Below are 12,983 nucleotides of genomic sequence, written 5' to 3'. Positions count from 1 at the left end.
TCACCATGCATAGAAATCAACCTAATGGCAGTTAATAGCAATCACTTTGCTTTAAACTGAATTAATTGGGGAAAAAATAGAATGGTCATCTATAATTATGCAATTTATGCATTCAGGGCAAAAACAAAATAGACCACTAAATTCATTGTTATGCAGAAGCACTAGGGATACAAGCATTGATCTGCCAAATATAAAACTGTATTATAAAGCCTACCAGTTATTATAATTTCTAATGTCTTTCAATTCAGTGAGTCCCAATTATAGGTTTCAAAATCTCCAAGCAAAAAATGTAATAACTGCTTTAGGAACTTGGATTTTATTATATTTGGTTGCATGGTCAACATAGCGATGCCTGAATATTTTTCCCCGCAATTATAGGGTGAAATGGAACCTATCCCTTAAGCCAGCTTTGTAGACTTGTCCATTCATTTCAAATATACTGTACATGTAGCACACTGCCCCATGCCCAGGCCCATAGCCAGGATTTTGATTTGGCGGGGGGGGGGGGGGGCTGAGTCTAAGTGAGAGAGGATCTACCCTAGTAAACCTTTTGTACTGTTATCCCAATACCCCCCTGCATATGTGATATATTGAGCATGGTGATCAGATCATGATATGAATAAACGTAACAGTTTAAATAATAAATGTAAGGCCTTATCGCGGACCATCATGAGAATTTGGGGGGGGGGGGCTGAAGCCCCTCAAGCCTCCCCCCCCCCCAGCTACATGTCTGCCCATGCCCATAACTCTTTTAAATTAAAAACATCTTTTTGATTTTGAGACCATCAGGTTTTAATTTTTTTAAAAATACACCTATTGGTCTTATCCTTGATCCCTGAATTTGGATTATCTTATTTTAATGATCTGTATATACTAACCTGTGAGGTTAATAATGAGGGAGGATAAGACAAAAATGTGGTAGCACCTATAAATCTAACTGGAATGAATTTTACATTAACTTCCATAGATATAAATCCCTCTTTTTGATACAGATTAACGGTAAATATTTGAAGTGGTGAAACCTGGTTAGCTTAAAGTATTTCAAAGGAATCATTACACTAAGTGTGAAACAGTGCAGTGCAAAGTTTTCACTTTTTGTCACATATGAGAATCAAATGCTATCTCTCTCACTATCAAATGCAGTGAAATATATTATTTTTCCCAATAATTTATACCTCAAGGCAACATGTCAGACAGTTTTTAAAATGCAAAATGATTGAGGAGCATTGAAAGAGAATATGGAACAAAGTCCTATTCAAAACTACTTCTGACTATGGACATGAGAATGATCTAAAAGTGTTCATTAGTGGCATTTATGCCCATTAAAGCAATAACCTGTACATTAACAAACACTTATCACTTTACTGCTGGAGAGATTACAATGAGACAGGCATTACTATGTATGTGATGGACCTCTGAGGCAGTTGAGGTTGTTTTTTTTCAAGAGTTTAACACTGTGTTAAATAGGTTGACTTAATTCAAAACTACTTTTATCTAGTGGGAATAAGGACAGGGAGAGAACAGCCTAGACCGTAATCCTTTTTGGAATTTTCTAAACTCTTGCTGGCTACAAATATCATTGTATTGGAAGATTTGAAAGGCCCCTTGATACTTGCATAAAGGAAATACAAATTCTGAATTGGGAAGCAGACCTGTGTTGTGCTTTCTTGTTCTTTCCCTGTCAATCCTATTTGGTGTGGACATCTTAGCAGCCAACCTATGTCTGTGTGTGGAATCAGAATCAGACTTTCAATGTGGAGTGAAAGGGTGGTATAACCTTCTCTTTCCATGCCACACTCTAGAGAAAATAAGCTCTTTGAAGCTGTTATTGATTTCAAGATTCCAATGGGTATTGAAATTCAACCATCTAGTTCACTTAATCTAATTTCATCTTCATCATAGCATTTTCAAGGTAGAAAGCTTCAGGAGCGATTTATCATTGGCTTCTGTGATCTTCTAATTAGTGATGTACCTGTGATGTATTAAGGTTTATTTTGTAATTTTCATACACAAATGTATAAATGATTGGTTCTTTGTCTTAGTATAATAAAAATGTTTCTGAAGGATTTACTAAGGGGTTTACTAAATTTCATCATGTCTGAGACAAAAATAGAATGTGAGATCTATATTTCCAATGCAGAAGAAAGCAGAACAATCCCTATGCAAGATTTGCAATTCAGTTTGCATAAAGTGGTAAAGTGGCATAACCACAATGGTTATGAGGCTGTGAACACACAGAATTTTGAAAACTAAATTCATCCTGGCTTTTACAAAGTTTGTTTGGCAATAAAATACAAACAGTATGTGAATGGAAAATGGTGTCAGTCAATATATTTTCTAACTGGCAATTAGGCTGTAGAATAAAGTGGAAGTTGCTCACTTTCTTGTATGCAATCTAAAAAGATTGTATAAATGGCATCTTCCATGAATTACCTGTTCCATGAAGTTATGGGTTAAAACTGTATTGACTGAAAACCATGTGCACTTTATCCAACGTGTTTTATTTACTTGTAACAAGACCTACTGTACATTCAAATAGTTTAAAGCTAACTCTTTAAAAAAACTGTTTGACTGGTATATCACAAACCATTGTAAGCATATGAATTAGGCAGGAAAATGTTGCAACCTCCACAGATAGGATTTACTCCAGTGAGTCATATATAATTTCCTTTATGCACAAGGAAATGGTGCATAAGAGTTACCATCCAAACTATATGAGACACTGACAGGACCTGTTTTAATGCAGGCACAGGAGAAGGAGTATACTCTGGCTTGCAATTTTTGGTGTTACATAATTCTTTTCCATACTCAAACATATTCTCGCTTCAAATTAGACACTAGAATGTGATATTTACCTTAGGGAAAAAAACTTCTCATTCACTCCAGTGAAAGAGCAGAATCAAGGCTGCTAGTGTCTTGTCTAAATGATTTTGCATAATTCAAGTTTTTACTGGCTTTGATCCCATACATGTTTCATGATGCTTCTTGTTATTATTGTGTGCCTTCAATTTATTTTCTACTTATGGTGACACTAAGGAAAGGTAAACCTATCACATGTTTTTCTTTCCTCTGAGACAGAGAGAGTGTGACTTTCCCAAAATCACCCAGTGGGTTTCATGGCTGAGCAGAGGTGTAAATGCTGGTCTTCAGGGTATGAGTCCAACATCTAAATCATGACACCATGCTGGCCCTCTATAGCTTCTATTGCTGTTAATAAACAACTGGCTGAGGTGAAATGATGGCAAAGATTTTTACATACACACTAAGGTGGCTTCCGGCAGCACACCTTCTCCATCCATTGAGTGAGCTTTCCCAAAACTCTGGATTACCCAATGACTTCAGGGCTGTCTAATCAACTGTACCACTTTTCATCCGGGAAGTGGCATGGCTGATTAGATGCCATTCCACTTTCCCCAGGCTCAGGGAGCCCAGGGAAAGAACAGGTTACTTGCCTTGCCCTGCTCCAATTTATGTTAGACGTGCCCACTGGGAACCCAAACAGATGCAAACCCTCCACTTTGGAAAGATGCTATCCAGCACACATTCCTCCTCTTCATCTCCCATCTTAGATCTCCCCAGCGAATATCATAATTCCAGAACCAGATGCCAATGAGTATCTGCCTTCACTCCAGAACAGTATTAGGCTAACTGCCCTGTCAAGATGCACTCTTAGCCTGAATTTTAAAGGAGCAATCAAAAATTCAGGCCCTGAATTTTAAGACGCACCACCCCATGGACAAGGGAGCTACCAACTGTCCCTGCTGGATCCTGCCCTTTGACTCAAAAGTATTAATATTTTGTTCTCACAATTGTTAAAGATTGCTGTTATGATAGAATAGCCAACTTTTACTGCAGAAACGTGATGGAATTTAAAGAATCAACAAATAAAAGGGAAAGCAAATGGAGCAAAAAAAAAAAAAAACCAGCACAAAACCCAATGACTTCAAGAAACTTATTAGGCCAGAGGGAAGAAAAGACAAATGCATTCCCTATATTTTTGGCATATTTTCATTAAATTGCATTGTGGGGAGACTGCACTACTGAAGTAATAAATACTACTAGTAAACACTCGCCTGGAACTTAATTTTCAAGTCCTAGTGTGGATACCTGTGCATTCACAATTTAGGGCTAATATTGAAATAAATATACAAGAATGATTCTGTATTTGCTTATGGAAATTGCAACTGGAAGGCAAATGCTTAAGGTGATGAAGAAAAAGGATACTACAGCTAGCTGTTAAGCAGATAAATTATTCATCCCCCAGTTCCGCCTTTAAGGAAAATCATGGCACTTAATAAGACAAAAGTAATAAAAAGAAGAAAAGCTAGTGCCTTCTAAAACTACTTTCCTTGCTTATGTGGTGCAGATTGCATTAGGGTTTTCACCCGCAGGTTGTGAAGAGATGGGTACAGCTTAATCACTGTTGGAAGTCAAAAAATGCTGCTGATTGTTTCTCATGTACTCAGTTAACTGGGGTGACATCTTTAAGTTCTTTGCATAGTAAGCAGAAAAAAATATTTAGCTGAGTGATTATGTTAAAAATAAGAATAAATATAATGCATAGACTAGGCCTGTGTATCCTTTTGATGCAAAATGAATTCATTCTCCTTGCTTTGTGCTCTCTCTGTTCAGAGTGCAATGCAGATCAGAACTTGTTAGCGGCTGTTGCCTTTCATTGTGCAAAGGGTGTCTTTTCAATGTCAAGGCACAATGAGGATGCCGTGTATATCATTGTAGCAAAATATTGCAGGCCTGCTCCTATCATAGATGGCTGAATGTTTTTGCTCAATAATTTATTTTGTAATAGTCCTTCCCACACTGCTTTGAAAGACAAGGAGGTGTTTTCTCTACAAGCTTTTAGCAGCTCAAAATGAAATGGGAGAGAGGGCAGTAAAGTATGCCGGAGCTTGGAAAAGACTTTTGATGACATGTAGAAACCTGCCCCAAAATGAAGCCTGCCTAGAAATCCTCTCCAGCTCCTACCTCTACTGACCCCCCTCTATTCTCAAAAAGGAAGGCTTGCAATCCTTCAATCAGTCATGCCTTCTCTCAGATTGGTATTGACAGGAGAAGCCAGCAGTGGATGCTGTCTCCGAGTCAATAAAATGGTGAATCTATCTGAGTTCTAGACTGAACGTCAAAAGAGCTAACCAAGATACTAAACCCAGCCCCCCACCCCCCAAGTCCAATTAAAACCCCAAATAGATTCATTTCCACACTGACACTGGAGCCACCAATCACCACTTGTAGGAAGACAAAGCATTTTCCAATTGAGCTGGCCAAAATATAACAGGGAATAATGGCAGACATAGCTCTCCCAAAATGGTCTTATGAACTTCTGAGCATTGCTACATCTCGATTTGAAACAAAGCTTGCTTCCTTGCAGGGTTGAAAGTTATTCACAGCATGTTGATTTATAGAAGGTGAACAAAAGAAAAGTCACTGACTCTGATCTCAGCATACAACATTGGAATTGGGGTATATCTGCCAGGTGAAATCCAGACACATATCACCAAGTGATATCAGAGTGATGTCAAAGTGGCAAAAGTTATTAATCATGAAGAACATAGGAGTTAGAAGGGGCTGTAGTGGTTTGCTTTTGCTTGAGCCTACTGGGAAGGCTCCATCATCCCTTCTCTCCTTTGCCTGCTGACTTAACTGACTGCAGACTGTACTGACATTCTGAATTCATAGCAACTGAAATACCCTAAGGATGAATGGGAAAGTAGGAGGGGAAAAGACAAAACTGAGACATTTTAAAATCACCCCAAAAATGGGATGACAAAGGAGAGCAGTCACTGCTAAGCTAAGACAGTTGGAGGCTATGCAATGTATAGATGCTATTCAGTTGCTATCTGAAAATGTGAAACCATGTATATGCATCCATATGTGTGTAGTACATAGATGTGCTCCCCACAATTAGACAACATGTTGCAAATGAGAGCTACTTTCGGATCTCCAGTTCTAAATAAAAAGCTCTGGCATAGTGCCAGTGTGGCATTGTGAAGTGGGTACAGTCCTGTTCCTCTGCCCAATTTTTATTCCAGTAACAGAAATAATTTATGAGAGGGCAATGCCACTGTAAGCTGCAATCTACTTATTTATTAAATCACCTTCCCTACAGCAAAGCTTAAAACTGCATGCAGCAAAACCTAAGTTATAAAACAGGACAAAATAAAATAATAAGACCCAAATTAGTAGGTAAAACCAGATAGTACTACATATGCAATCAACATCTCAATCAATATTTTTGCGGGTCTGGGGAATCGCTTTTGAATAAAGGCCAATATTAGATCCTGATGAACATACTGAGACAGAAGGGTGAATTAATGTAATATTTGTCTATGCATGTCTCCTGGATGACAGAAAGGGGTTCTTTTCTTTTCTGGAATATTGTTTGCTGTAATAAATTTGAATCAAAGTAATATCTAAAATAATATTTTAAAAAAGACTATTCACCACAGCTCTATAGAGTCATAACAAGTAGAGTCCAAAGCAAAGAGATGTATTTTACGGTCCGCTTTATGAATTAACAAGGTTCCAAAATAGGCAACCACTATTGAGGAGGCCTAAATATTTCTTAATGTATGTACGCATAAGTAAAGCTTCCATTGTTAATCTCAGCATAACTACAGATTATTATTAGGGAAGCAGGTCCAGGTAGCCTGAAAGCTATTGAGGGCATTAAAATACTTTAAATTGTCTGGAAACCCAATGGCATCTAGTGAAATGATTGTAACTGAGTCTACGAAATCACATAATCAATGACCCAGAACTAATTCTAAATAATAACACAGCCCTCTCACAAACTTTGTGGCCTCCACCTCTTACGCCATGAGGTCACAACTACGCAGTTACAACAGGATACATAACAAGACCCTGCCATAAACCAGATGCCCTATGTCTTCTCTGGGATCAAGATTACATGGCCCATTAACATTATGCAGAACAAACATCAGAGGTGCATTTACTTGCTCTTCTTCCAATATGATATATAGCATCTATGCCAGCAATGCTTCTCTACACTCTATAATGAACATTGCAATTTCTAAAATCAGAAATTACAAATGGTAATACCTCAAAACCAGTTGCAGAACAACTATCCTGGAAATACAGTACAGAATGTACAGGTTGCAGTTCTTGAACAAGGAAATTACAAAGGAAGCCCAGAAAAAGAAACAAATAAATGTAGTAATTTTAGAAACGAATGTATAAATTCCCTTCCATTAGCAGAGATATGAATAAACAATGGTTTCATGGCACATGCTCTTATATGAACATGCAAATGTTAATATAAGAGCACTTACTACTGCACATATGACAAAATGAATCTTCTCAAAGAGGATTTTGAACCCAGGGAAATTGACTTTTTATAAGCAGATGTATTGCTTTCATACATCAATACTAACTGACCACTGTAAAGGTATGGAAGACCTGTATTGCCTTGCCTAGTCCATTTGAAAATGTATGGAAAAAGACATGATTTGCATCTTTCTTGGTCTTACTATATTCTATACCAGGGGTCCCCAAACTAAGGCCCGGGGGCCGGATGCGGCCCATCGAAGCTATTTATCCGGCCCCCACGGCACAAGGGCAGAAGCGAGTTGGGCTAAATGACCCAAGGGGTCTCTTCTTCTCTTACAACCCTTATTATTATTATTATTATTATTATTATTATTATTATTATTATTATTATTATTATTATTATTAACATTGAGGCTGGGTGGCCATCTGTTAGGGATGCTTTGCTTGTGCTTTTGGTGCACAGAGGCAGAAGGGGGTTGGACTAAATGGCCCAAGGGGTCTTTTCCAACCCTCTTTACTATTACTATTATTATTATTATTAACATTGAGGCTGGATGGCCATCTGTCAGGGATGCTTTGCTTGTGCTTTTGGTGCACAGAGGCAGAAGGGGGTTGGACTAAATGGCCCAAGGGGTCTTTTCCAACCCTCTTTACTATTACTATTATTATTATTATTATTAACATTGAGGCTGGGTGGCCATCTGTTAGGGATGCTTTGCTTGTGCTTTTGGTGCACAGAGGCAGATGGGGGTTGGACTCAATGGCCCAAAGGGTCTCTTCCAACCTTCTTTGATATTATTTTTGTTGTTGTTTTGTTATTATTATTATTATTATTATTATTATTATTATTATTATTATTTATTATTGCTTGGTGGCCAACTATAGTCCGGCCCTCCAACGGTCTGAAGGATTGTGAACTGGCCCCCTGTTTTAAAAGTCTGGGGACCCCTGTTCTATACCATTCCCACTTAATACCTCTTGGGGCTGCATTTGAAGTTGTGGATTTGTATCCATGAAAGTCCATGTTAAAATAAAAACCAGCTAGTCTTAAAGGTACAGTTATCCCCCCCCCCCCGCCTCCTGTCCATTCCTCCTTTTTATATTGCAGTATAAGTAGGTGTCACACAATCCAATCATCTAGTGCAGTGGTTCTCAACCTGGGGTCCCTAGATATATTTGGCCTTCAACACCCAGAAATTCTAACTGACTGAGATTTCTGGGAGTTATAGGCCAAAAACATCTGGGGACCCCTGGTTGAGAACCACTGATCTAGCGCCTAACAGTACTTCAGCAGCCACATTTTAAGTCAGATGTTCCTATATCTATCTACATCTATGTAATCTCTATTGAAAAATAGTGGGCTTATTTCTGGGTAGGCAGCCACACAATTAGCATCCATTTTGACATATTGTGTAATTTTTTCATTAAAAATACACTCTTATCCTCTAATCTCTAAATATTAACTGTATGAAATGAAATGAATACAAGACTGATGCTTTCCACCTTCAAAATATCCTTTAAAATGTATCCCTATAACAACAGCTCACTGCCTGTACCCATGTAATTAAAACACTAAACTATATCAATTCCTTAGAGATGGTAATAAATTTTTCAGACATCCTTCATAGCTGCAGTTAATTCAAACAGTCTGACAGGTTAGTGTCTCAATTATATAGAAACAAGAGGTGGAATAAGACTTTAAGGAGATATTTTAAGGGAGTATTTGAAGAACAGAAATCATCATTGTCCAGTATTTTTCCCCATAGATTAAACCAGGGGTCCCCAAACTTTTAAAGCAGAGGGCCGGTCCACAATCTTTCAGACTGTTGAGGGGCCGAATTATCATTTGAAAAAAAAATCCAACAAATTCCTATGCATACTGAAAAAAAATCCAACAAATTCCTATGCATACTGCAAATGTCTTATTTGTAATGCAAAACAACAACAACAATGAAAGAACAATACAATATTTAAAAATGAAAACAATTTTAACCAACATAAGCCTATCAGGATTTCAATGGGAAGTGTGGGCCTGCTTCTAGCCAATGAGATAGTCAAGTTAATTAGGATTGTTGTTGTTGTTGTGTGCCTTCAAGTCATATCAGACTTTGGGCGAGCCTAAGTCAAAAATTATTTATTTATTCATTTACTACATTTATTTACTACATTTATATCCCACCCTTCTCACCCTGAAGGGGACTTGGAGCAGCTGTACGTACAATATATTACATTATTAGCATAGCACAATATTAACATTATATATCATCATATTGAACTATACCACTATACTGTAATATTATATGTAATATATAACATATAATTAATATTATTATATGATATTATTAGTATTATATTGTATAACATGATAATATTATTATCAATATCATATGTATATATAATATATTATTAAAACTGATATAAAAATATTATATTATAAAACTGAGGGCAGGGGCCAGGTAAATGACCTTGGAGGGCCGCATCCGGCCCCCGGGCCTTAGTTTGGGGACCCCTGGATTAAACATTTGAAAAAGATCATAAATCAATATGTTTTGGAACAGATCACAATCCATGAATGTTCATCTGAAGTTGTAATGCGACTGTAGGTTGCCTAACAAGGAGAGAGTAGTGGTGGAGAATCATCCAGATAGTGTTGAACTGCAGCTTCCATCAGCCCTAGTCAGCAAAGGCAATAATGAAGAATAAAGGGTGCTGCAATTCAATATTGTAATTCCCTATCTCTAGTTTAGGCATTCCCAAGTTGCTGCCCTTAATTGTAGGGTCAACTTGTTTTCTACTGTACATTCCTCTATTTCACATGTGTCAAACTCAAGGCCTGTGAGCCAGATCTGCTCACCATATTGTTTTATGTGGTCCGTCACATAAAATGGCATGGCTAGTCATGATGCCATTATTAGACATCATGACTAGAGCCAATGGAAGTTGTGATACAATAACAACTAGAAGGTTGCAGTTTTTATTTTTAGTCAGGATAGTGGGGTTTGAATTTAAATACAATGCTAGTGAATATGATGTCTGACTTTAAAATGAACTTTAACCTTTCCCCATCTTCAGAGTTGTTGGGTTACAATTTCCAAGGGCCCTTACATACAGTCCTATATCCCAGAATATCTATTAAGATAACCCAATTCAAAACAAATATTGTGAGATTTTCTGCCTTGATATTCTGGGATATAGGACTATGTGGAAGGGCCTCAAGTGATGGGAATTGTAGTTCAACAACATCTGGGGATCCAAACTGGGTAAACACTATATATATAAAAAAATTATATAAAAATTGCAGTTGGTGCTCTGTATCCATGGATTTTCTGTCCATGAATTAAATGGCCCTTTGAAAGCAACCATAGTGTTGATGTGGCCCTCAATGAAAATGAGTTTGACACCCCTGCTCTATATGAACATGTCCTCTGTTTTAATTGTACATCCCGTCCTTGTGCAAATCCAGCATCTTTATGGTTCACAGGGCTTTCTGGTAAATAACTTGAGCTTTTTGCCCTCAACTCAAATTTACTCCACTTTAAGTGAATTCAGGAGATATTCTGGAATTTGTAAAAGGTCCTGGGATATCCAAGGGCTATGCAGTTGTTTGGACATGGATCTGTTGTTCACACAGACATTGCACTATAACATTTTTCCTGCATAGGAAGGAGATTGTCACAATGTCAGAACCACTGCTCGCCGCCAACTGTGGAGATCTCACTGGTTGCATCTGCTGAGGGTAGAATAGGATGGTTGCATTCTGGAAGCTATCTAGATCTTCTGGATAATGAATGACAAAAGCCTCTTTGAATGTGCCCCATGACCTTGAGACACATCAAATTAAATTTGTCTGCCCAATAGTGTTTTCAGATGCCCCAAATAAACCTAAAATCAACATTAAATCATACCCAGGGATGTTCAGTGGAGGAAAATCTACTGTGAAGAGATCAGCCACAAAACTGTGTGTGAATTCACCATACCGCTAACAGTGGATTTACCTGTCCAATCCCACCCTATCAAATCTGGCAAATAACTCTGGAAAATACTTGCTTGTTAACCATTCAAACACATTCAGAGCTCTAATTTTACCTCAGTTTGGAGCCAGCTGAACTGTCATAAACTATTTAAAATTGCTAACTCAACAACGAAATGGAGATGAGCACCAATCCCCAGAGTCGGTCACGGCTGGACTTAACATCAGAGGAAAACCTTTACCTTTACCTTAACTCAGCAACAACCTGTTCCCTGAAGGCTAAGATCTGAAATCCCTAGGCTTGTTTTGTGTTGTCAGAGGCATGGATCCCTGTGATGACATAGAAGTGGAGTAGGTAACAATTAAAAGTCAGGCTACAATTGCTTCAGATGAATCAGATGATTGTGGAATCAGGCATGAAGTTAATACAGGTACATGGGCCTAGAATTTCAGTAAAATTGGAAACTAAAATGCCTGTCATACTTTTGACATATTATGAGATAATTTAGCTCATTGGTAAAGATGGTGATTCTCAGTAAAACTGAGGACTGTAGCAAAAGATAAAGACCCACAATATGAGTAGATAGACTTAATTAAAGAAGCAATGATCTCAAGTCTGCAAAACATAAGCTGATGTTTTCATTGCATCGGGTTGACATAAGTTGTAATGGACTTTACAGGAACCAATGATAATGAACATGGACATCCCCCCCCACCCCACCCCACCCCCAAATGCACTAAAGTGTACCCAGTGTCTCCATTCCTAAGTGGTCCTACATAAATCACATGCAATATGTAAGTAGTCTTTCTAGACCCTCCATTGGAGAACTCACCAGCAGCAGTCCAGGTGTTGGAATTCTACAACCACTTTGACTCCAGAAACTACAAAGTGGACAAATGCATGCATGCACCCCAATATAATGCCTCCTGAATTATATCCCCACCCTATGCTCCTGGGTTTTTAATGCAACAGTGTTACACAAGCACATTCCCTACATAAAGCTACATAAGAAAAACCTAATTCCAGCTGGGAATGAATGAAGATTGGTACTAGGCTTTAAATCCACCTCACAAACAAAAATCAACCTTTTTTCTCTTTGAGTGTCATAGAATCATAGAATCATAAAATAGTAGAGTTGGAAGAGACCACATGGGCCATCTAGTCCAACCCCCTGCTAAGAAGCAGACCCTGATATTTGCTTCCTTCCCTTGCTAGTTACCTGGAGCCTTTGCTCACCACTCAATTATAACACTATGATTCCACTTCAACTGTCATAGCAACATCCTATGGAATCCTGTGGTTTTTAGTCTGGTGGAGCACTATAACAATATGGCTGAGAATCCTAAATGCCAAAGATTACATTGGAAGTAGCCATGACAATTAAAGTAGAGTCATAATATTACTGTATAACTGTGTAGAGTTAAAAGCGCCCCTGGAGAAGCATATTAATTCCCCAAGACTTCAACCAGCATCCTAAGTAACACTATGGCTGTTCTCTGGGACTTGTTAGACTTATGAAGAATGTGTTTGATTCATTGCTTGAGAGCACCAGCACTAAAGGAAGAGAGGACACCACAGTGTGGTTAAAAATAAGCAATGAAAGGAAGTTATGAATGCATTAGAAGGTCAAAAAAGCACTTAAAGCTTAAACGAAGAAATTTGGAAAGATTTAGAGTTGAAATAGTGGCCTTCTGACATTGCTTTGAA

This window comes from Anolis carolinensis, chromosome 2 (genome assembly GCF_035594765.1).
Source record: "Anolis carolinensis isolate JA03-04 chromosome 2, rAnoCar3.1.pri, whole genome shotgun sequence".
In the NCBI taxonomy this organism is placed as follows: Eukaryota; Metazoa; Chordata; class Lepidosauria; order Squamata; family Dactyloidae; genus Anolis; species Anolis carolinensis.
This window is presented reverse-complemented; position numbering follows the sequence as displayed.